This window comes from Primulina tabacum, chromosome 6 (genome assembly GCF_025594145.1).
Source record: "Primulina tabacum isolate GXHZ01 chromosome 6, ASM2559414v2, whole genome shotgun sequence".
Classification (NCBI taxonomy): Eukaryota; Viridiplantae; Streptophyta; class Magnoliopsida; order Lamiales; family Gesneriaceae; genus Primulina; species Primulina tabacum.
The window spans coordinates 15,841,301-15,866,688 of record NC_134555.1 but is presented as its reverse complement, the minus strand read 5'-3'; the positions used below and the strand labels follow the sequence as shown (position 1 = coordinate 15,866,688).

Genomic DNA, 25,388 nt, shown 5'->3' with positions numbered 1-25,388 from the left:
TAACTATAATAGTGGCATCGCGTGTACTATTGGAGAACTCCTTCTCCAACGTACATCTTATACTCTGGCCAGAGATTCCATGCACTATTATTTCATTAGATCACATAGGATATCCACACCCGCAGGTGAGCGGTGAATCCCCGACTACAATGCACTGGCTCCTATATGTGTCGCAACTATACCCAACCTCGCCACCTGATGACTCTCATGGAGCCGGTAAACGAGTCAAAGCACAGCCCTAGCATATAGAGCCTCAGTGTTGTCCCGGGTCGTAAGGACTAATGGTGTACAATCATAACCACGGACTTATCTTCTCGATGAATGATAACCACTTGAAAAGTCCGAGGGAGGGTTGTTCGGTATAATCATCATATGACTATCCATCTGTATGTTTTGACATCTCTATGCCCTTACCAAGAAACGCAGTACACAACATCACAGATGCCAGTCTCGAGCTCAAGCGGCCTTTATCCCTGATTTAGGCGGCTGAATCGACTAGGAACGAATTTAGAATATGCAGTGTTTACAAATGAGTTTCAACATCGAATTACGATTCATTTGTATTAAAGCATAATCAAGGACTTTATCTATGCTGATTGCATGGGTATACAGATAAAGTATAACGAAGACCATAAAAAGTTAAATTATATTAAAATAAAGATTGTTTATTTCACTTGAGTCAATAAATTCCCTAGCCAACCGTTGGCTTGCAGGGCATCTACTCTAACAAAGATGTCGTCGAATGACGCCAATGAACCAAAACTATGAGGATACTTTCATTTTTCCAAAATTTCAACTCCACTTGCTCGATTTCACCCAAACATCATCAAAACACATTATTATGAACTATAGACATCAATTTAACCATCAAAATATAACAACTTACTATCGATTAAATCAAATATACCTTCTCAAAATACAAACTTATCAACCCCTCAAAATTAGCATTCGATCATCCTCGAGAAATTTTTAAAATAAAATAAGATAAGTTCAAATTTTATAATATAGTGAATTAGTTTGTACACTAATTATTGTCTCAAAAATCTCGCTCACATACAAACATGAAATCTTCAAAAGATTATACAAGACATGATCTATCCAAAATCAAGAAACACATCACAAAGTCATAACGTGCGCGAGCTATTGTCAATCTCAAGTCTCATGCACACTTTATAGACCAAACAATGCAAGCCAATAACCACCAAGATCATCTACAAGTACTCCATAAGCCTATTTTTCAGACAATTCTCCAATAATGTAGTTACTTACCAAATTTAGATCAATATGTCTTTATAAGGCTCGAGTGTTGGCTTCAAAAAAAAGGATAGGGTAATAAAAAAGAATAGATCATAACATCAAATAATAAACTTTTGCACTTCTTGAGTTTTTCTCATCTTCACTTTTTTCCATCCTTGGTTCAGATTTTTTTTCTTTTAATTCACAATGATTTTCAATTTTTTCTTATGCCAGCCATTTGGAACATTTTTATTTCCATCCTTTTCTTATTCATCTCATTCATCAGTTTTTTTCAAAAAATCTCAGCAAGATATAACAATATTATGTGCATCAATGAACTCTATTATACTCCTTTAAGGTTTGGATAAAAAATTTAATTTATGTTCATCAAGTTAAGTATAATCAGTTTTTTTTAAAAAAAAATTCGAATGGAGGTCTAAAAGTACGTAATGCATACATCATTCTTTTTTAAATTAGGCTCAACATTAACACTAAGGATTAACATATAAAAAGGTAGGCTTAAAAGACTCAAATAGTTCTTGATTTATAGTCTCAAACTAGACTTCTCACCCAATTCACTTTAATGGCCAAGATAAATAGTGGTACAATATTTGATGTCACACATGTCTTCCTCAACAAATTCCCTTTTTATGGATACAAGCATCAAGCCGTTTTTTGTGTTTTCTCCTCGTAGATCTTAGCATTCTCATATGCTTGATTCCTAAATTCCTCCATCACATTATGTTACAACAACCTCTTCTTACCTGCACAATGAAAATCAAACTTTAGAAATTTTATTGACCAATATGCATGGTGTTCAAGTTCAATAGCTTGTCATATTCGCTCAGAAGGTTTTCAAATTGTTTATTGCAAAAATGTGTGTCACCTTAAGTAATGATTGCTTGAGAGGTGCCAAATCGAATAAAAATGTGCTTTTAAAAAAAATCTCACCACAACCCTAACATCATTAGTATGCTGTCTCCACCCAATTTGATACATAATTCACAATAAATATATATTTGTTGAAAAAGAACTCGGAAAGGACCCATAAAAGCTATGCCCAAGTATAAATTTTCACATTCAAAAATGTTATTTTAAAAGTTGTACATGCTTCTTAGAAATATTACATGTTCTTTATCCTTATCGACTATTGGTGTTTCGAATTTGATTAAAGATTGTTGTTTTTCTGGATTAGCATTTGAAACAGATTATAGACCGTTGAGATTGTATACTATTCAAGTCGAACCAGAATTGATTTTGAGAATCAAAGAAACACAGAGGGTTGATCAGAATGTTCAGAACTCGATTTCGATGGTCAGAGCAGGGCATCGATCAGAATATCAGGTTCATAATGATGTGTTGTATGTGAATAATCGTCTTGTTGTACCAGATGTTTAAGATTTGAAACGACAGATATTGTCAGAAGCGCACAGTAGTCGATTTAGTATTCGTCCTTGTGGCAGAAAGATGTATAATGATTTGAAAAGACAGTTTTGATGGAAACAGATGAAAGCAGATATTGCAGAGTTTGTGTCAAAATGTCTGAATTGCCAACAGGTGAAAGCAGAAAGAAAGAAACCAGGAGGTTTGTTGCACAGCTTGTCTATTCCTGAATGGAAATGGGATCACATTACTATGGATTTTGTGACGAAGCTACCACGATCCTCTCGAGGTTGTGATGCGATTTGGGTTGTGATTGACAGATTGACCAAATCATCATGCTTTATTTCGTACAAGATGACGTACAGACATGACCAGATGGCAAAGATTTATGTCAGAGAAGTGGTCAGATTGCATGGAGTACCAAAGTCGATTGTATCAGACCGTGATCCTCGGTTTACTTCGCACTTTTGGCACAGTTTGCAGCAAGCTCTAGGTACGAAGTTACATCTGAGTACCGCATATCATCTTCAGACTGACGGACAATCAGAGCGGACTATCCAGACATTGGAGGATATGCTTAGAGCTGTAGTGCTAGATTTTGGCACTAGTTGGCAAGAATCTTTGCCTCTTTTTGAATTTTTGTACAACAACAGCTATCAGACGAGTATAGAGATGGCTCCATTTAAAGCGTTGTACGGCAAAAAGTGCAGATCCCCTCTGTATTGGGATGATATCTCCGAGGTACTTGAGATTGGGTCTGATATGATTTGAGATATGACAGAGAAAGTGAAGCTGATTCGTCAGAAAATGAGAACAGCTCAAGACAGACAGGCCAAATATGCGAATATTCGACGTCGACCTCTAGTGTTTGAGGCAGGAGACAGAGTATTTCTGAAGATTTCTCCTTTCAGAGGTGTTGTCAGATTTGGCAAGAAAGGAAAGTTGTCTCCACGTTATATCGGTCCATACGAGATTCTCGAGAAGATAGGAGATCGTGCCTATCGACTCGCTTTACCTCCGTCTCTATTTCGAATACATGATGTCTTTCATGTATCTTTATTGCGGAAGTATCTTCCTGATGCATCTCATATTCTTCAGCCAGACGAGGCAGAACTTGATGAGACTCTGAGTTATTTTGAGAAGCCGATTCAGATTCTTGATCATAAAGAAAAACAACTCAGAACGAAGACTATTCCGCTTGTGAAAGTTCAGTAGAGTCGTCATGGCATTGAAGAAGCTACCTGAGAGACTGAATCAGATATGAGACATAAATTCTCAGAGTTATTTCATTGATGTAAGTTTACTGTTTAGCTTCTATTCTCCATTTCTTATTGTATCTGATTTGCTATCTGATTTGATTGCTTATGATTTTGAGGACGAAATCAGATTTTAGAGGGGGAGAATTGTAATGCCCGAGATTTTATTATTGTAATCTGAAATGAGTAATTGATAATTGATGTGATTATAGACGAAAAAGATCAGACTGGGGAAGACAAAAGAAGACATGTTATGTGCGAGGACTGAACCCCTCGCGCATATGCGCGACCAAGCAGGGCGCATAAGCGCGAGGCAGGCAGAGATCATCGCGCATATGCGCGACAGGATGCGCGCATATGCGGGAGCATGGAAGAGAACCTCGCGCATATGCGCGAGAAGAGGGCACGCTTATGCGCGAGCAGTTGCAATGAAGAATGCCGAGACAGAGTGTCTCGCGCATATGCGCCGGGGGGCCGGGGGAGGTCGCGCATATGCGCGAGACGTGCAGATTGAAGAATAAGCCACATGTCTTTGGCATGCAGGATATATATATCAAGCCTTCATTTCCATCAGAACTCCAAAGAAAGAACCGAGGAAGCCATCAAAAGTCTTCAGCTTTTCATGTGGTAGAATTGTGATTTGTGAAAAATCCGCCCGTCCGATTTTCAATCCAAGTTCAGTACCGTGTTTCTATCGACAAAGGCTTCAGAAGGACGTAAGTTTTATTACTTTCTAATATGATTTGAAAATATGATACGGAGAAAATCCTGATATGATTTATATTATCTGTTGCTGAGATTGTTATCATTGTATAATCGAAATCAGATTGAAGAACGGATACCGTTTGAAATTGTTATAATTTTTCAGATTTGATTTGATTGATATTATACAGATTTGATATCAGATTGAGTTTGTTATCGATTATGAGTGGTTGAGATTGATATATGTTGATATTTGTATTGCTGGGTATATCGAGATTGTGCAGTTATGCCGTTGAAACATAATTAGATTGAGTTCTGATTATATCCTGTAACGATTGGGTTGTATATTGATATTGTACTCATCAATATTGTCATTGTCCAGATTGAGTATTGACAGTCTTCGAATTCGAGACTTCGACTTCGTCAAATCGACAAGAGAAAGGTATAAATCAATGTTGAACCGGGAAGATACGACTCGAGTTAGATCCGACTTGAGTTTCCCAAAACCACATACTTTATTTTATTGCATTGATGTTTGCAATTCATGAGATTGATATGCTTAGTCTATTGATTTATAGCATAGAATGTATTGAGTCATGGGCTGATGTGCCTAGTCATTGGCTGAGGTGCCAAGTCTTTGGCAGAACCGCAAAAGCACTAGACTTTTGGTGTATCGATGTTGCTTAGGAGTAGATCGACTTCTATCGCTGAGATTCGATACAGAATGCCAAAGTCTGGGTTCGACCGGGATCCCTAGATTAGGAAAGAGTCGAGTCAGAGATTATGAGTCAAGAGTTTGATTTACAATTTTATATCGATTCATGTCTTTTAGATTATGATACATGTTATTGATAACTGTTTCATGCTTTTATATCTGTTATATGATTGCATGTATACTTTGTTTATACTTGGAATATATTTTTCACCGGAGTTATCCGGCTGTTGTTGTGTTTGTATGTGTGTATGACAACAGGTGGGACAGGATCAGGGTCGAGAAGAGGATGAGAGATCAAGATTAGCGTGGAGATCCGGACTTAGAAGTAGATTTGATTTTCAACACTTGATGTAGTTGTTGAACACTAGTTGATCTGAACATATGTTGTACAAAATGATAAACATAAAAATTGTACATTAATTAAATGTTTTATAATATAAATATATAGTTTTTGTTTTATTAAATGTTTAAATATTATATGTTTTATAATAAATTGTATAAAATATAAGTTGTTGTGTAATTACAAGTTTTTACTATTTTTTTTACAGGTTCGATAAAACAAGAATAAACTTGGCGTTGCAAATGAGATTAAGATGATTCTTGGACCTGTAGAAAGTTGATGTTAATATCTACAATATTGGTGGCAAGAATGAGATAAAAATCCTCTCACAATTGGGATCAAATTAAGCAACAAATAAAGTTACCAAAGGAGTGGCAGTTTTACCATGCTCTAGTATTTTGACCATATCTCTCAAATTACTTAGTCAAATGGTTTGAAAAAAATACCACAACTAGACAACTCAATTATCCACATGTTTCTTTTTATGTGAAGAAGCAAATTCGGAGAAGAAGATTTTCAAAAGTGATGTGTAATATAATATAATATCTTGGAACACCAATAAAGACTTTTGTGTAAAAAAATAATATTTTATTTGTGGTTGTCTCCCCAAATTTGGCTATAAATAGGGGTGAATTGTAATGTATTGGGATATCCCTCATTCTATGAACAAACCTTTTAGTTCATAATATTTCTCTCTATATTTTTTCTTTGTTTCTTCATTTAAATATAATTAGCATGTTAATTTCATATTCAAAGTTTTACACTTTGAATAATGAATAGCTAACTTCCTAAAGTTGAGATGAAAAGGTGAAACTCTTGGCATGATAATAAGGTTACTAAAAGGTAAGAATCTATGTTTTATATTATTTAATCATTATTTATTGTTTATGTTATATTTATTTCTTTAAGCATTTTTATACCCTACTTATAAGTGAGAGTTTTGATTTATTGTTGCTATATGTTACACTAAATTCTTGGAACCATTTAAATGTTATTTTAGTATTACCAACCATTTAAAGTAGATGCCTTGATTTATTATATATAAATATATTATAATATTAAATTTTTGGAACCATTTAAATGTTAGTTTGGTTTTAACAACCATTTAAATTGGATTCCTTGATTTATTATATATGAATATATCATAGTATTAATTTATTGGTACCATTTAAATATTTGTTTGGTTTTACCAACCATTTAAAGTGGGAACCTTGATTTAGTGTTTACAAATATATAAGCACAATAAATACTTGACAACATTTATAAGTTTTGGTATATATTATATAATTATAAGATAATAATATATGACATAATATAAATATGATTATTTAATATATTGGAACCATTTTATTAAGTGGATTTCAATAATTTTCGTTAATGTTAACTTTATTAAAATACCCAGAATGGATCCTTTAATCTCAACTACTTAAATTAAATTTGAACAATTAAAGATTCAAACAACTAAAAGAAAAAATAAATAAAAAGATATTGTAGTGGACTTGTAATTACCTTAGATTCCTCGTGGATACGATATTCGAACTCATCAAATTATACTACTTGTGGACAACCTGCTCTTGGGAGTACAACAATCAAAGTCGCAACAAGTTTTTGGCGCCGTTGCCTGGGAAGTATAATTTAATTTCAAGTCTATTTAATTTTGTTTATAGTTTATTTTTCTTTATTTAAATTTTTATTGCTTTTGTGTGTTTTTATTCTTTTGGATTTGCATTTGCATGAGCATTTGGTCACGTACACTTAGTGGTCGACTCATTCGAAATAACCCTTTATTTTTACAAAACATGGCGGAAGAACCCATCAAAGAAAATGAAGATGAAATTCAATCTCAACATGATCATGATAGACGAAGAACACTTAGAGATCACATGAATCCTACACGTTCTAGTGCACCTTCATGTCTAGTTTTTCCCCCTGATGCATCTCATTTCAATTTTAAGCCTGGTATTATCCAACTTTTACCCAATTTTCATGGCTTAGATTCTGAAAATCCATACATGCATTTATGAGAGTTTGAAGAAGTGTGCAACACATATAATGATCTAAATTGTAGCACGAACACCATTCGACTTAAGCTTTTTCCTTTTTCTTTAAAAGATAAAGCTAAAACTTGGCTACAAAATCTTAGATCGGGATCCATTCGAACTTGGGATGAATTGCAACAACAATTTTTGAAAAAGTTTTTTCCATCTCATAGAACAAATTCTTTCGAAAGGCAAATCATCACTTTCACTCAAAAATAAGGAGAAACTTTTTATCAGTATTGGGATAGATACAAAGAATTGCTTAATCTTTGTCCACATCATGGTTTTGAAATTTGGAGAGTTGTTTCTCAATTTTATGAAGGCTTAACACCTAAAGATAGGCAAATGGTTGAATTTATGTGTAATGGAACATTTGAAGATAAAGATCCAAACGAGGCAATTGAGTATCTCGATTCATTAGCTGAAAATGCTCAAAATTGGGACACTATAGGTACAATCGAACCATCAAACAAGATTCAATCTCCTACATCTGGTGGAGGTATGTACACTCTCAAAGATGAACATGATCTTCAAGCTAGATTTACCTCTTTGGCAAGAAAAGTTGAGGCACTTGAATTGAAAAAGAATGGTCAATTAAAATCTGTTCAAGAAATTGTGTGTCACATCTGTGATACAAGTGATCATTTTACAAAAGATTGTCCCATGTTGCCCTCTTTTAAAGAATGTCTCCATGAACAAGCCAATGTTTTGAACAATTTTAAAAGGCCAAATTTTGAACCTTTTTCTCAAAATTACAATCCGGGTTGGCGAAATCATCCAAATTTTAGTTGGAGGAATGATAATGCTGCACAATTTTCACAATCAAATTTCCAAAATCAACAAAATTTTCAAAATTATGCACCTTATGTTCCTCCACCTAAAAGAAATTTGGAAGATACATTGAATTCTTTCATTGCAAAGCAAGAATTTATCAATACTCAAACTGCTCAAACCATGACAGATTTGAAAGATACTCTTGCTAAATTTGCATCTGCACTTAATGTTCATGAAAAAGGTAAATTTCCTTCACAACCTCTGCCTAATCCCAAGGATCATCATTCACAAACTGGAACTTCTGGAACTCAACCGATGGATCAGGTAAAATCTGTTATTACCCTTCGAAGTGGTAAGGTTGTGGAAAAATCCATTCTTGAACCTTGTGAAGATGATGATAAATCAACTCCAAAGGGTAAGGAAGTGGAACCCATAACTTGCGAAGAGGAGGTTCAACAGACAGTGTCACCACCATTCCCTCATGCATTGAAAAATACAAAAAAATCAAATTTGAATATTGATATATATGATGTTTTTAAACAAGTAAAATTTAATATTCCTTTATTAGATTCAATAAAACAGGTACCATCATATGCCAAATTTTTGAAAGACTTGTGCACTATGAAAGAAAATTGAATGTGAAAAAGAAATCATTTTTAGCCGAACAAGTAAGTGCAATCATTCAAAATAATAATACTTCGAAATACAAAGACCCCGGTTGTCCTACTATTTCATGTATTATTGGAGAACGAAAGATGAAGAAAGCCTTGCTTGTTCTTTGAGCTAGTGTGAATTTACTTCCATATTCAGTTTATCAAGAACTCAATCTAGGCGAGTTAAAATCTACTTCGGTAACACTTTTACTTGCCGATAGATCTGTTAAAGTGCCAAGAGGTATGGTAGAAGACGTATTGGTCCAAGTTGATAACTTTGTATATCATGTCGATTTCATAGTTTTAGATACACAACCTATCGAAGCTTGTAATGCAATTCCTGTAATTCTGGGTCGTCCATTTTTAACAACTTCTAATGCTCTTATAAATTGCAGGAATGGAATAATGAAGTTGTCATTTGGTAACATGACCTTGGAGCTCAATGTTTTTAATCTTTGTAAGTAACCACATGACAAAGGAGATGAAAGTGAAGATGAAAATCTTATTGAAACTCTTGTGGAAGAAAACATTCAAGAAGGGAGTACTCGTGATCAATTAGATATTTGTTCAGTTGAAACTGTTAAAGAAAATATTGAAATTGATCTTGATGATTTTATCATGTATCACTCGTTACCAGGATCAGAGAAAGAATTTGATGCAAAATATGAGAACAAAGACGAACCACCCATATTGGAGTTAAAAGCCTTGCCAGAAGAATTGAAGTATGCATTTCTTGGAGAAGATGAAACATATCCGGTGGTAATTTCTTCCAAACTAGAAAGTGATCAAGAAGGTAAATTAGCTGATATGCTTAAAAGACATAAAAATGCAATTGGTTGGACACTAAAAGATCTCAAGGGCATTAATCCACTAATTTGCACACACAAAATTCATTTAGAAGAAAATGCTAAAACATCTCAACAACCACAAAGGAGATTAAATCCACACATGAAAGATGTTGTGAAAACTGAAGTTCTCAAACTACTTGATGTTGGGATTATCTACCCTATTTCTGATAGTAAGTGGGTAAGCCCAACACAAGTAGTTCCAAAAAAATCTGGCATCACAGTGATAAAAAATGAAAAAGGTGAATTGTTAACAAGTCGAGTCCCATCTAGTTGGCGGATGTGTATTGATTATAGAAAATTAAATGACGCCACTAGAAAAGATCATTTTTCATTACCATTTTTGGATCAAATTTTAGAAAGAGTAGCAGGTCATCCATACTACTATTTTCTTGATAGATATTCAGGTTATTATCAAATTTCCATTGCACTCGAAGATAAAGATAAAACTACATTCACATGTCCTTTCGGAACATTTGCATTTAGAAGAATGCCATTTGGATTATCCAATGCCCCAGCAACATTTCAAAGATGTATGCTAAGCATTTTTTGCGACATGGTTGAAAATTGTTTGAAATTTTCATGGATGATTTAACTGTCTTTGGGAATACATTTGATAATTGTCTTGAAAATTTGGAAAAAGGTTTAAAAAGATGCGAGGAAAAAGTTCTTATTTTAAATTGGGAAAAATGTCATTACATGATTACTTCTGGAATTGTTTTGGGACATGTCGTGTCATCTCATGGAATTGAAGTTGATAAAGTAAAAGTTGATATCATTGCCAATTTACCCTCTCCAAAAACCATTAAAGAAATTCGTTCATTTTTGGGGCATGCTGGATTTTATAGGAGGTTTATAAAGGACTTTAGTTTAATCTCTAAACCCATCTGTAACCTCTTAACAAAAGACACTGCATTTGAGTGGACTCAAGAATGTCAAAATGCTTTTGATAAAATTATTCGACATTTAACATCAGCTCCTATCATGCAACCTCCTGATTGGTCTTTACCATTTGAAATCATGTGCGATGCGAGTGATTATGCAGTCGGTGCAGTACTGGGTCAAAGAAGAAATGGTAAGCCTTATGTGATATATTATGCAAGTAGAACTTTAAACAATGCTCAAATGAATTACTCCACAACTGAAAAAGAACTACTTGCTGTAATATTTGCATTAGATAAATTTCTTTCTTATTTGATTGGATCAACGACTATTGTTTTTACTGATCATTCTGCTATTAGATATTTGTTGACCAAATAGGATGCAAAGCCACGACTGATACGATGGATTTTGTTACTCCAAGAATTTGACATTGTGATCAAAGATAAAAAAGGAACCGAGAATGTCGTAGCCGATCATTTATCGAGACTAGTAACATGATCATCTTGTGAAATGACACCAATTAACGATAATTTTCCTGATGAACATCTATTTTCAGTTACTACTACACCTTGGTTTGCTAACATAGTAAATTTTCTTGTGACAGGAAAAATGCCACCGCAATGGAGTTCCCAAGATAAAAGAAAATTTTTGAATGAGGTAAAAAACTTTTATTGGGATGATCCGTATCTGTTCAAGTATTGTCCAGATCAAATTTTTCGACGTTGCATACCCGACAATGAGGTAAGTAGTGTCATTAAATTTTGTAATTCAGAAGCATGCGGAGGACATTTTTCTTCAAAGAAAACGGCTGCAAAAATCTTGCAGTGTGGATTTTATTGGCCCACTTTGTTTAAAGACACCCACGAAATCTGCAAGATCTGTGAAAATTGTCAAAAATTGGGTGCGATTTCAAAAAGAAACATGATGCCTTTAAATCCTATCATTGAAATTGAAATCTTTGACTGTTGGGGAATTGATTTTATGGGACCTTTTCCATCGTCGTTTGGATACTTGTATATTTTAGTTGCAGTTGATTATGTTTCCAAATGGATAGAGGTAATTCCATGTCGAAAAAATGATCATAAAATCGTCATTAAATTTTTAAAAGAAAATATTTTTAGTAGATTTGGAATTCCTCGAGCCATGATAAGTGATGGGGGAACTCACTTTGTTAATAAACCATTTGCTTCATTAATGAAAAAATATGGTATTACTCTTAAAGTAACTACTCCTTATCATCCTCAAACAAATGGACAAGTTGAATTAGCTAATAGGGAGATAAAGCAAATTTTGGAAAAAACTGTTAACTCAAATAGAAAAGATTTGTCTCTGCGACTTAATGATGCACTTTGGGCATATCGAACAACTTTTAAAACATCATTGAATATGTCTCCCTATAGGTTGGTTTATGGAAAACATTGTCATTTGCCTGTGGAATTGGAACATAAAGCTTATTGGACGATCAAAACTTTAAATTCAAGCATTGATGATGCCAACAAATTGCGTAAATTGCAACTTAATGAACTTGATGAACTCAGAAATGACGCGTATGAGAATTTCAAGGATTTATAAAGCAAAAATCAAATCATTTCATGATAAAACAGTTCTTAGAAAATCTTTTGAGATTGGTAAAAAAGTTTTGCTTTATAATTCTCGCTTCACATATTCCCAGGAAAATTACGATCAAGATGGACAGGCCCATATGTTGTAAAGCATGTGTATACTTATGGAGCTGTGGATATTGAAAATCCTAAAAATGGTGATATTTTTAAAGTAAATGGACAAAGGCTTAAACCATTTTTAGAAAATGAAATCTTTCAAAAAGAGTTTATTTCCCTTTCTGATCCTTGATTTTTTTTTTGTGTTGCATTTTAGTTTGTTTGTTTTTATTTCAGGTTTTCTTAATATTTTTATTTTCCCGCTTAAATGGTGGATAACGGTACTCCGTGACTCTCATAGTCGGTTAAATCAGTTTCCCACAATTGCTGATACAAAAATAAAAAAAATTATTTCTTTTCTTTTCAAAATGGATGAAATTCTCTCAAAAATTTGTAAATATTTTCCCTCTGTTTCTGAAAATGTTCTAAGAAAAATTTATGCAGGAAGGTGTGAAAGATTGAGATTGCTAATGCAAAAAAGAATTCCAGAAGATATTTGTCTTGTAATAGAAGTTAAGGTCCGATTTGGAGGAGAAGTTCCACAATCATTGCTCATTCGGTATTTGCCTGGATTAGGAAAAAGCACTTATGCAAAAAAACGAAGGGCCAAAAGTTTAGGAGTTTGTCATAAGTGTGCAAGATGGACTTGTGACAAACGATGCAGATCTTTGGGATGTGTTTCCAATAACAGAGAAGATAAAATTGGTTTCATTAAGAGTGAGCTGAGTAAGGAGTCTTTAGATAACATCTTATTGACTCTTGAGACGCATTCTAGTGGACATGTGCATATTGAACTTCTCCGTTTATGGAAACAATTCCAAGATGAGCGTCATAGTCTTGGGAATCCGACTAAAAAATACCCTGTTTGCCAATTTATAAGAAAATTGGATGGGAAGCATATCCTCGACTCATAGATGGCGTTGAAGCCGTTTCTGGACGTAAAACCAGAGGAAAATTGTGAGCCACAATCACACTACTGTTTATATGCATGTGTGTCATTATTGTTTTTACTATTTATTCTGTTTACAGCTGTGACCCATAGTTTTGTCATTATAACATATTACCCCTATAAAATCTCTCATCTTTTTTTCTATTTTCACAGAAGAAAAAGAAAGTAAAAACATGGCTGGATCCTCTGCACAAACATTGAAAATATTTGTGTATTTTGTGGGTCGAGTCCTGGAAAAAATGAAGTGTTTGTAGAAGCAGCGAATAATCTTGGAAAGATATTGGCTGAGAGAAAAATTCACTTGGTATATGGGGGAGGTAATATTGGGTTAATGGGATCTGTTTCAACATCTGCTCATCTTGGAGGTAGTCAGCTTTTGGGTATTATTCAACTAGCTTTAGCTGAAGGAAATATTACAGGTGTTACGATTGGGGAGGAATTAAAAGTTTCTTCTATGTATGAAAGAATCACTCAAATGATTGAAAATTCTGATGCTTTTATCGCACTACCAGGTAGGTTTTGGTACATTAGAAGAAATTTTTCACACTGTTTCTTGGGCACAACTTAATATCCATAATAAACATGTGGGCTTGTTGAATATCAATAATTATTTTGACAGTTTGTTGACATTTCTTGATAAAGCTATGGAACAGAATTTCATTTCAGAAAATTCACGACGGATGCTCATCTGTGCTTCGACTGCCGACCAATTAATTGATGATTTGGAAGCTTTTGTTCATAAGCTTGATCCGATTATAACAAAGATCAATTGGTCGCAATCAAGCAGTAAGAAAAGGAAGTTGGATCATTGATTCAAAAGTCGTGGATTGGTTTGCGTTTGTTTCAGTTTGTTATCTTCAATAAAATTCCAGGTGATATCTCTTTCCAGGTGATATCTCTTTCATTATGTACTCTTTATTAATAGTTATTTTGACATTAGGGACAATGTCATATTCTGATTGGGGGGAGAACAAATTTATAAAAAAAAAATAATGTATATTATTTTAAAATAAAATTATGTTTATTGTTTGTATCTTAGTAATTTTTGCAAAAATGTCATACATTACATGTTTGAAAGATTTAAATTAGAACATGCATTAATCTATTTAAGAATGTTTAAATTTTTATTTGAAAAAAAAGTCAATTTTAATATTCTGATCAATATAAAAATATGATTTATGAAATCTTTTTGAGTGATTAACCATTGTGATAAAATCAGGTATTAAAGTATATGGCCCAAGATATATCTTTTAAGAGTGCCTATAATTTTAAACTCACACATATTTTGTGAGTGAGTGGAGAGAACTGAGAAAACAGCTTTCGAGCCTTTATTGATCATGAGAGAGACTATCTATTGTTTAGATCTTGAGTTCTTATTTTGAAGAAAAAAAATGATATTTCCTGAAAAAAAAGGAGAAAAATACAAACAAAAGATATTGAAGATCTATATAATTTTTAAGTTATATGCTACGACCCATATATCTCTCATAAAAAAAAAAACAAAAAACAAAAAAGAGAGAGAAATTTATTGTACAAATTAAATAAATATGTGGTCAAGAAGCATAAACTTAGTCTGATTCCATGATGTTATGCAAAAAAAAAATATCAGGAAAAAATATATAATAAGAACAACTAGATTTTGAATCAATGGATTTTCTATCTTTTGATTAGTTTGGCTCGTTTGTCTGTCTGCATTCTGTAAACCATTTTTCTGAGCATTTATCTATATTCCAACTCCATGAGAGAAATCGTTGCCATAAATTGAAACATTTATTAACCTGTGAGGATATGGAGTTGAGACTCTTACTAGGAATTTCTGAAGGCCGTGTACATTTAACTACCTGAAATAAGCTTTGAATTGATCATCTCAAATTATTTCATAAATTATAATTATGATGATCTTAATATAACTTTGACAGTTTTCAAATTTAATTTAAACACTTAGATAGTTTTGATTACATTTCTATTTAAATTAATCAATATATTTTGTATTGCTATTAACGCTTAAATTGCTAGAGACTAGCAATAAGCTGGTTGGGAGGTGTGATAAACATAAAAATTGTACATTAATTAAATGTTTTATAATATAAATATATAGTTTTTGTTTTATTAAATGTTTAAATATTATATGTTTTATAATAAATTGTATAAAATATAAGTTGTTGTGTAATTACAAGTTTTTACTATTTTTTTTACAGGTTCGATAAAACAAGAATAAACTTGGCATTGCAAATGAGATTAAGATGATTCTTGGACCTGTAGAAAGTTGATGTTAATATCTACAATATTGGTGGCAAGCATGAGATAAAAATCCTCTCACAATTGGGATCAAATTAAGCAACAAATAAAGTTACCAAAGGAGTGGCAGTTTTACCATGCTCTAGTATTTTGACCATATCTCTCAAATTACTTGGTCAAATGGTTTGAAAAAAATACCACAACTAGACAACTCAATTATCCACATGTTTCTTTTTATGTGAAGAAGCAAATTCGGAGAAGAAGATTTTCAAAAGTGATGTGTAATATAATATAATATCTTGGAACACTAATGAAGACTTTTGTGTAAAAAAATAATATTTTATTTGTGGTTGTCTCCCCAAATTTGGCTATAAATAGGGGTGAATTGTAATGTATTGGGATATCCCTCATTCTATGAACAAAACTTTGAGTTCATAATATTTCTCTCTATATTTTTTCTTTATTTCTTCATTTAAATATAATTAGCATGTTAATTTCATATTCAAAGTTTTACACTTTGAATAATGAATAGCTAACTTCCTAAAGTTGAGATGAAAATGTGAAAATCTTGGCATGATAATAAGGTTACTAAAAGGTAAGAATCTATGTTTTATATTATTTAATCATTATTTATTGTTTATGTTATATTTATTTCTTTAAGCATTTTTATACCCTACTTATAAGTGAGAGTTTTGATTTATTGTTGCTATATGTTACACTAAATTCTTGGAGCCATTTAAATGTTAGTTTGATATTACCAACCATTTAAAGTGGATGCCTTGATTTATTATATATAAATATATTATAATATTAAATTCTTGGAACCATTTAAATGTTAGTTTGGTTTTACCAACCATTTAAATTGGATTCCTTGATTTATTATATATGAATATATCATAGTATTAATTTATTGGTACCATTTAAATGTTTGTTTAATTTGACCAACCTATTTAAAGTGGGAACCTTGATTTAGTGTTTACAAATATATATAGCACAATAAATACTTGACAACATTTTTAAGTTTTGGTATATATTATATACTTATAAGATAATAATATATAACATAATATAAATATGATTATTTAATATATTGGAACCATTTTATTAAGTGGATTTCAATAATGTTCGTTAATGTTAACTTTATTAAAATACCAAGAGTGGATCCTTTAATCTCAACCACTTAAATTAAAATTTGAACAATTAAAAATTACCAATTAAAGATTCAAACAACTAAAAGAAAAAATAAATAAAAAGACATTGTAGTGGACTTGTAATTACCTTAGCTTCCTCGTGGATACGATATTCGAACTCATCGAATTATACTACTTGTGGACAACCTGCTCTTGGGAGTGCAACAATCAAAGTCGCAACACAAAACTTATACTTTACTTTCGATGTTTATATCAGATTGAACATCATATATTGTGCACTCATGTACTTAAAAAAATAAAACAAAATTTAGACCCAGATTAATTAATTGATCCTAATGATGATTAAGAAAATGAATTAGGTTCGGGTCCCCACAATTATATTCCACTAATAATTGATTTTACCCTTTAAAAACTCAAATTTGATAATAATTAAATGAAAGAATATTGATACATATAATGAATGTGAAACGTCTGCTATTCGTTTTTCTTTAAAATGTACTATTTTTTTTTCCTCCTAATCTCCATAATTCAAAATATGCATATATATACTTTAAAATACCTTGACATCATTTCAAAATAAAACAACCAACTACAATTTGAAATTCCAAAGAAAAATAGTTCAAATCGTAACATCGTCAAACGTTTTACCAAACCTAAAAACATTATTTGAAAAGTAAAGCCTATGCTATAACCTCTCAAAAACTCTCATAAAAAGTCATAAAATATCTTTAACATAACTTAAAATCATAAATCATAACTAGTGCAGAAAACTAGCGTCGGTCCTTGGGTTATGTGCACCTTCAGTCTAGCAAAGTCAACCCTCAAGACCTCCATTAACATTATTATCATAATCACCTGCATCAATCACACCTAGTGAGTCTAAAGACTCAACACATCATAATTTTGATAACAAGTAATACATATATAGATCACATACAACAGAAAAAATATTTCTACTTAAAATATCGTTTTTGTGAAGATGCATAACTTTAAACATGAACATTTTCGTAAACATTTTCATATCATCACAAACATATTCATATGAACATGATAACTTAAACATCAACATTTTCCTTTTTAACCTTTCATATCATATATCCTTTCATCATGAGCATTTACATTTTTCTTTTTATTTAATTCAGATAATTAATTGTGACTTTCCTTTTCCTCATAAAATCGATGGATCCATCTACATGTAACCATAATACTGAGCGCCGGAGACATCAGCGACACTCTCACCCGTCAACTAGGCCTTGGCCTATCCTCATCGAATAGAAATACAATCGTCGGCCTCCCTCTGGAACTTTCTCCCATAGACGGGCTCCCTCTGGGGCCTTCTCCCACGAATGGGCTCTCTCTGGGCCTTCTCCCGTAAATTGGCTCCCTCTGGGGCTTTTTCCTTCCAGACATCCCCATTCATATCCTCTTATCCTCAATAGTCACAATTACTTCACCTTCTCCAATATTTCACATTTTCATCAGTTTATAAAATCATGCATTTTAATATCATTTTCCTTTTAGAACAAGCATGCATCATATCTTTTAACGTTATCGTTTTATCATAATTCCGTTTTTGACTTTTACTTAATTCCGTCAACCCTAGACTATCTCAAATAATTATTTAAGCTTACATAAATTTTCTCAAGCTTTTATTTAGCTTAAATCGAGGAATTTTAAATTAATCTTTAAACATAACATATTAATGCGTTTTAAATCCCGAATTAAACCAAACCTTAATATAAAATTTTCAAATTAAAAAATTAGACTTTTAATAACTATTTGAGCTTAAATAAAATTTTTCATAATTTTATAAAGCTTAAAAATAGGCTTTTTAATTAATTCATTAATTAATGTTTCGTGCGGCGATTAAATCTCGGTTAAATCCAAAACTCAATATTTTGATCTCAAATTTTAAACATATTATTTTATTTATTTATTCTACCCTTGTGATCTATGAATCACACCCGTGGACCCATGGTTCAAATTTTAGTTCTTTAATTTTCGTTTTTGACCCTTAACTGATCAATCTGAGCCATCTCCTATTTTAGTCGAGCCACGCCCAAGCCACCTCAAGCCAAACCCTAGCTAACCCACCTAGGCACCCTCCTAGCCAACCCCAGCCCATAGAACCAGCCCTGGCCCGACCAAAAACCCCTTTCCCATAAGACCTAATTGCATGCATGTGTGTATGAGTGTCCCCTAGCATATCTAGGACTCCTACCCCAACCAGGACACTTCCAGCCGAGCCACCACCGAGCCCACCTGACCTTAACCATCCCTAGACTACGCCCAGACCCAGCCAAGACTAGCGGAATCCCTAGAACCCAGCAGCAAGCCACCTCAATCCAGAAGCACAACCTGCGCACATGCTGCCTCCATAGTGCCTCCCTCACGTTTTCTGTGTTTGGCTCAAGCTGCGTCAAGCCACCCTGCACCAACTCATGACCAGCCCCTCTAGGAACTCTCCTAGACCATTAGAACCCATAGGACTTGACCTTGGCCCCAAAACCGAAGCCACATCTCAGCACCTGTCATGGCCGAGAAACCCACATGCACTATAACAATTTTTTCTTGCTTAGCCACTTACCCAACGAGCCAGACCTTGAACCAGACCCTCATGCACCCTCCTAGGACCCTAATGAGTCGACCTAGCCCAGCCTGAAGTTCCCTCGGTCGAGCCCCTTAACCCTGCACAAAATGAACATCTGCGCAGCCCCTTGATCACCTCTCGGGTGGGAGTCCTAGCTTGCTAGGACTCCTCCCAGCCTCTGGTGCTCAAGTCCTAGCGTGACTAGGACTCCACCCCTGACTCATAAATGACCCTGGCTAGCCTTGGTCGCAAGACAAACCCATGCCAAGCCACAAAACATAAAAGCCGAGCCCCTAAGATCACAACCAAACAGTTTTGGTTCCAGTTATGTTAGTTCATGATGTGCACTGTTTCAGTTGTTTTCTATGACTCTAAAACTTGTGTAAATCATCCTTGATCATATTCTAATCATGGCAGCCCCATTAACAACATAATAAACATTGTTTTGGATGAAAATACAAGTTTTAAAAATTACATAAGATGTCTATACGAAAATATGACATGATGCACTTGTTTTTCATGCAAAACGTTTTTAAATTAATATTATGGTGTGATAGATGTTTGAAAGAAAGAATCTGGCGTGCTTTTGCGTAATTTACGCATGAATATCCATTGACGATTGAAGAACGACGACGAGGAGTCGACGGTTTCAAAAATTCTAGCAATTCGATGCTTTTCCTTCTATTTTTTATGTGTGTGACGTGACTTTGTGTTGAGAGGAGAGTTTTAATTGAGTTTGGGAAGGGGGCCGTGGGGTTTGAATGCATGGGGTAGGGTTTTAGCATTTTTAATATTAATAAAAATCCTAATCAAACTATAATTGCTAGCTTAGGCCCATTGACCATGTTAATTAGGATAATTTAGCCCATTAGCGTTTAATTAAAATTTTAAAAATTATTTTTTTAATAAAGTTTGTGAATTTATTAGGCGAGTTTCCCAAAACATTCGTATTTTTGTTGAAAATCCAACACCAATAGAAATTACATCCCGACGTATAAAAATCGCCTCGAAACTCTTTATTTTCAAAAATAAGATAAAGCATCAACCATATTTTAAATAATTAAAAACAACTATTTAATAAAAATATTTTCTATTTTTACCCAACGGTCTCTGTTCCTCGATCTCAACTCGAATAACCTTGAAAAATACATTTTAATGCAATAATGTAGAAAATTATATTTTAAACATGTCAATATGCACCACATAATTAATTTATGAAATTAAAACAATTAATTTAAATACACAATGAATTTAATAACTTGTATGCATGTGGTTCGCCTTGAACTTCTAATTTTCGGGATTTTACAGAATGATTACCAATAAATATTATGAATGAATACTAATGAGGATGATATCAAATGAAGTATTGCTTTGTCATTTAATGAATACCAACAAGCATTGTGAATGAATATTAATGATATTGTAAATTAATATAAAGAAGTATTATGTCAAATAAGTATAATTTGAATATAAAAAAGTATTGTAAATTAATATTGATTAGTATTTTATAAATTATTAATCCAAGAATAGATATGCTTAAAGTGCAAACTTCAAGCTCATTTACGAACTATGTTCATAATGCATATCCAAATTAGTCCATGATGAGTAATGAACTATGTTTATCTATTTAAATGACATGAATAAGTATCCTAATGAATTTTTCATTGAAAGATTGCCTATTCGAATATCCAATATTTTAATGCATATTGTGAATATCTCATTTATAAAATCAAATATTTGCAAACTCAAATTAGGTACTTCTCAAGTAAAACTAATTACTTTAAAATTTTCATGCTTATTTGAGATTTTTTCCAAATTTTTTTTTAAATAAGATGAATATGTAATCCAAATGCATCTTCCATTGAAAGACCAATACTTGGTTAACTTACGTTGCATATTCGAATATCCAGTAGTCTATTACATATTATGAGTATCTCGTGTACCAAATCAAGTATTTGCAATATGAAATTAGGTACTTCTCAAGTAAAATTAAGTACTTTTAAATATTCATTCTTTTGTGGGAATTTTTTTTAAATATTAAATTATATGAATATATCATCCAAATGCATCTTCCATAGAAAGACCAACACTTGAAGAACTTACGTTGCATAATCGAATATTCAGTATTCTATTACATATTATGAGTATCTAATGTACCAAATCAAGTATTTGCAAAATGAAATTATGTACTTCTCAAGTAAAACTAAATACTTTAAAATTTTCAAGCTTATTTGGGAATTTGTATTTTTTTAAATAAAAAATATATTAAATGAGATAAATATGTCATCCAAACGAATCTTCTATTGAAAGCCAACACTTGGTAAACTTACATTGCATATTCAAATATCCAGTATTATATTACATATTATGAGTATCTCCTGTACCAAAACAAGTATTTGCAAACTCAAATTAGGTACTTCTCATCCAAATGCATATTCCATGGAAATATCAACACTTGAAGAATTTATGTTGCCTATTTGATTATCCAGTATTTTTATACATATTGTGAATATCTCATTTACGAAATCAAGTATTTTTCAACTCAAATTAGGTACTTCTCAAGTAAAACTAAGTACTTTAAAATTTTCATGCTTATTTGGGAATTGTTTTTTTACAAAAAATATATTTAATGAGATGAATATGTTATCCAAATGTATCATCCATAAAAAGCCAACACTTGCTAAACTTACGTTACATATTCGAATATCCAGTATTCTATTACATATTATGAGTATCTCCTAAATCAAATCAAGTATTTACAAATTCAAATTAGGTACTTCTCATCCAAATGCATATTCTATGAAAATACCAACACTTGGAGAACTTACGTTGCCTATTCGAATATCAAATATTTTAATACATATTGTGAGTATCTCATTTACGAAATCAAGTATTTGCCAACTTAAATTAGTTACTTCTCAAGTAAAACTAAGTGCTTTAAAATTTTCATGGTTATTTGGTAATTTCTTTTTTTTTTTTACAAAAAAATATATTAAATGAGATGAATAAGTCATCCAAATGCATTTTCCATTGAAATATCAATACTTGGTGAATTTACGTTGTTTATTCGAATATCACATATTTTAATACATATTGTGAGTATTTTATTTACGAAATCAAGTGTTTGCAAACTCAAAATAGATATTTCTCAAGTAAAACTAAATACTTTAAAATTTACATGCTTAGTTGGGAATTTGATTTTTTTTACAAAAAATATTAAATGAGATGAATTTGTCATCCAAATACAATTTTCATGAAAAACTCAACAATGACTGAATTTATGGGGATCATTCGAAGATCCAGTATGTTTTTAAACATTTGGAATATTTAAATAGCCAAATCAAATATCTAGAACTTCAAAATAGATACTTTATATGTCAAAGTAAGTACTTAATCTTATTTTATGATGAGTGAGAAACTATATTTTTAAAAAAATAAAATGACATGAATAAGTCATCATAATGCATTTTTAATGAAAAACCAACAATGACTGAATTTATGATGATTGTTGGAAAATATAGTGTTTTTTTATATATTTGAAGTATTCAAATAGAAAATCAAGTATCTGAATCTCATAACAGGTACTAATATTTTGGTAGATGGAAAACACACAATTAATTTGATAGATAAAATTATTTATTTATTTAAATAATAAAAGGGAAAAAATGTAAATTTATCTTTATAGGGAATTAAAACTATATTTGTAGTGTTTTCAGGTATTGATTTGTAAAAGAAATCATCTAGGTATTTAATCTTAAATCAAAGATGTACAAATGTAATTTTTTCAAATTTGCCCTTAAAATATGGGCAACTTATTTAAAAATACCCAATTCCCTTTTCAACTTTTTTTTACTACACATCCCTTCAAAACTTAGTTTTAACTATCCCATTTTTTGAAAATTCAAAGAATACCGTTATTCCTTTAAATTTGGTACGTGACATTGTTATACATATCGAGTCTGTTCCTAAATGCATATAGCCCCAAGACATGCAGCTACGCAAGATTTTCAGCCAATATAGTATACTCAAATGATCGAATTTTTTTAAAATTAATGGTCCATCAAGCTTCTGTATAATAAATTGAACAGTTTACCTCTTTGACCAACGTGCCATCGGGTTATATCCACCGAGTTTTACAGACTACTCCTCACAACCTAACTACGCAGTCGCAACAGATTGTTCCTGACACAATTCCTTCAACAGCACTTAGCACAACCCTATTTCGTTTCCTACCTCAGTGTGTATAGTAAAGTAGTTCAATTTGAAACTAATACATGAGAGGGGCAAAAGCCTTGGTTGTTTTATTCAAGCTATTATTACATAGTAACCTCTTGTAGAGGAGGAGAAACTTGTTTAACTACTAATAGTAGCTGAACTTACATCACACATAAACTTGAAAGAGAAAATATTACAAATATTTTGAAGAAAAACGAAGAGGTTGAGTGATGCCTTCATCTTCCTTCTGCCTTCTTATTTATAGAAGCCCTTTGCAGATTTGAATCCCAGACTTCAATTCTTGGCATAACTTTTCTTTAATGCCTTCCAGCTGTGGTTGGCACTATCTCTTGAGTGGGTCGAGTGAGTGGTTGAGTTGTCACTCCACTTGAGTTGTCTTCTTCCTAGATTATTAATCTAGAAATAGCTCGTTCTTCAGATCTTATCTCGTGGCATAACCAGTTGATATGTGTCTGAATTATATCAGCTGATATCTCATTTCCTACTTCTTTTAGCCTTTTGTGGTAGGCTTTGAAATTCTTCAGCTGTTCTCTGATTTTCTTGATGCGTCTTTTAAAACCTTCAAAAATGTATAATACATTTTCTTTAGGTTTCGACTTTGTGTATTTTATTAGTTCCCAAATTCTTGCTCTTTTTGGTTTGGGCATTGGGCAGATCTGCTCTGACCATCTTCCGACATGAGCCACATTGCAGAATTTCCGACGAGTTTCTTTACTCCCAGGCAGCTTGCTATTCCACAGAAGATTTCTTTTCTTTTCGAATATATCTTCTGCAAAACTTTTGGTTTTTCTTGTCATAGTATTTAACAGAAATGATCCGTTTACCGAATTATGATAAAATTTAAACGGAAACTTGAATTTTTCCATCTCAGTAAGACAGACCCATAGACCCCATGCTCTTCTGGTGGAAATGTCATATTCAGTTATTGAAGCAACACGGGGTGTTTTTTCTGACAGAAGATCTTTGATAAATTTCTGAGTATTTGTATCTGACCTCTTTAGCTTGACAAAATGAAAGGTTTCATGTGAGACTTTTCCTGTTGGTTCTGGGGATGTACTCAAGAAGTGTAACTCCAGAATATCTCCTCTGGACAAATAATCATTATTTGCCCAAGTTTCATGAACAGTTTCCTGGATCCATTTCGGTAATCTTGAAATTTTTGGGAAGCTGGGCGATGTGGTATAAACTGAGGTAAGAGTCCCGAATTCATACCAAGCTTTGACCTCCTTTGAATATTAATTTGGTTTCATCTATACCCTAGGATATTTTTCTGAAACTTCAATCTTGATAGTAGATGGGTTAATGCCTACTCTTATTTTTAATTTTACCCAATTTTGTTGGTAAACCTGAAATGGAGAAATTGCTGCTTCATTAGTATCAACCTTAGATTTCCCCTTGTCAGTATTAGGTATAAGGTTGATATTATACTCTTCAATGCCCGAGGTGAAGGATTGACTTGAGGACTCGAGATAAGGATCTGAAGTCTCAATTTTTGTTTCAGCTGACTCTTCTAGAGATGTACCCGACTTAACACTTGTGCTAGGGTTATTTTAATCCCCTGCTCCAGTTATGGAGTCCTGTACTAAAAAATTCTCTATTTGGGAAACCAATGGCTTCTCAATGCCTTGGAGAATATGCCTTTGCATTACAGACCATAATTGAGTATATGCATGTAAACATCATGTTATTCGATCAAATACAATTCTCTTATCAGCTTGTTGTAACCTTCCCTCAACTTCTT

General features: G+C 32.6%; 1 pseudogene; it reads left to right on the top strand.

Moving 5' to 3' along the window:
- LOC142548314 (uncharacterized) overlaps window positions 1-25,388 on the top strand; it is a 39,738-nt pseudogene that overhangs the window by 2,327 nt on the left and 12,023 nt on the right.